Genomic DNA, 2,245 nt, shown 5'->3' on the forward strand with positions numbered 1-2,245 from the left:
TCCTGAGCGGATAAAAGGTTCGTTCTCGGAAAGGCTGGATTTCACCTATCCTGTCTTCCTTGTCTGTTAGATTTCGGGACGATAAGACCTTAGCAGTGTTACAGTTTCCTCCCTATGAATGAGATGAATGAGTGTTTATGTTAACATTTTTTCATTTTGGTAGGTACATAGGTATTATACATATTTAATAGATAGCTAGTTAGTAGGTACCACATACCTATTTTCATTTCAAACTCTAGTAAAACAGAAGTCTCATTTGTTTCTGTCAAGCATCAGTACTGTTCACTCACATCTTTTGGTAGGTACATAGGTATTATACATATTTAATAGATAGCTAGTTAGAAGGTACCACATACCTATTTTCATTTCAAACTCTAGTAAAACAGAAGTCTCATTTGTTTCTGTCAAGCATTTTACATGTTCACTCACATCTCACATGTCAAACGCAAGAAAATTCATTTTGTTTTCTTGGTATTTTCGTTGAAAATATGAAGCTTTCAGATGCTGTGTAGAATAAAAAGATTATGTTGATCAAATTAATAGGTACACAATACCTAACCTTATTTAACCTATTTTTTTCCTTCAGATATTACAAGAAGTTTCCCAACTGTTGCCAGACAACGAGCGAATTCAAATGCTCGAAGTGATTCATAGTTATGTATGTAACGGAATGGAGGTTGTAGTGGGTGGAAAAGAGAGGGAATGGGAGGGAGAGAAAGATGGAGAGAGTAATGTGTAACTAAGTAGAAAAATCTGGTGTGAACATCACACGACTTTCCTTATCCTATTAAATGATGCTCATTTTTATGTTCTATAGTAACTTTTACCATATCTCTAACCGTTTAGTCAGTATAGCTGAAAGCCGCCAAAAAAACGGCATGCATGCCAAATTTCAAGTCTCTAGCTCTTACCGTTCCCGAGATATTATTGAATTACACCGAAAACCGCTAAAAAGTGGTAAAATGCCGCCAACCTTTGCACCAATCTTAACCAAAGTTTCGTGTCGCATCCTTGTCACATTTGACAGCTGCATGCCAAATTTCAAGTCTCTAGCTCTTACCGTTCTCGTTATATTATTGATTGCAAATACGAAACTTATAGACCTTTGATTGACATGGCGCAGCTGAATGATAAAGACGAACGTCATTTGGAAAAGCCAGATCTTATTAGAAACAAAAGTACAAAGAGGACCAAAGATTCTCTTCTAGGAACTGCAAATACGAAACTTATAGACCTTTGATGGACATGGGGCAACTGAATGATAAAGACGAACGTCATTTGGAAAAGCCAGATCTTATTAGAAACAAAAGTACAAAGAGGACCAAAGATTCTCTTCTAGGAACCTGTAGGGTAGCGCGCAATCGACAACAGAATGCGTCCGGTGTGGTATACAATCCGGCTTTCTATGATGCCCCGATAACCTACTTGAATCAGGATGCAACTAACCCTAGCTATCAACCTTACTTACAGCTGAATGCTGATAGACAGCTGGAACTGGTGGAGCTTACGCCATCCTCTATAGATTATCACACCAAGAAACGAAACGACACATTGACAAAGTTTTGAAAAGCGATACTCTGATACGAGTATCAGATCAAAAGAAGATTCACAACTCTACTCTTGACTCTTATCAAAGATTAGTCCAAGTAACCATTCTCTCTCTAAAACGTAGGTAGTTTCTGGAGTGCTCTCTAATAGGAGAGGATACAAACGTGGTTGCCAAGTTAATTTCATTGACACAACTCTACTCTTGACTCTTATCAAAGATTAGTCCAAGTAACAACCATTCTCTCTCTAAAACGTAGGTAGTTTCTGGAGTGCTCTCTAATAGGAGAGGATACAAACGTGGTTGCCAAGTTAATTTCATTGAAATCGAAACAAGTTCGTTCAATTTTTGTTCACAGGTTCTGAGCGTGATGGGAAATTTCTGGAGCCCGTACTGAAACCTTATCTAATCAAGTTATACATCGCTAGTCATGAATTTCATTGTTGTTTCCTTGATTGTAACAATAATAGTTCCTATGTACATAAAACATAAAAGACTCAACAAAAACATTTGAAAGGCGCTGAAAAGAACTCGAACATTATAACAGCACTCAGAGATGCCTTCCCAGAGATAAAACATTAAGCACAGAGCTTTCTGCTCCCTGACACGATCTTCAGTACTTCACAATATAATGACAGGGTGTTTCAATTCCTAATAAGAAGATCATAATATATCTACCTTCTCACAGAATTAGGTTCC

The sequence above is a fragment of the Diaphorina citri genome, unplaced genomic scaffold, assembly GCF_000475195.1.
Source record: "Diaphorina citri unplaced genomic scaffold, Diaci psyllid genome assembly version 1.1 scaffold2381, whole genome shotgun sequence".
In the NCBI taxonomy this organism is placed as follows: domain Eukaryota; kingdom Metazoa; phylum Arthropoda; class Insecta; order Hemiptera; family Psyllidae; genus Diaphorina; species Diaphorina citri.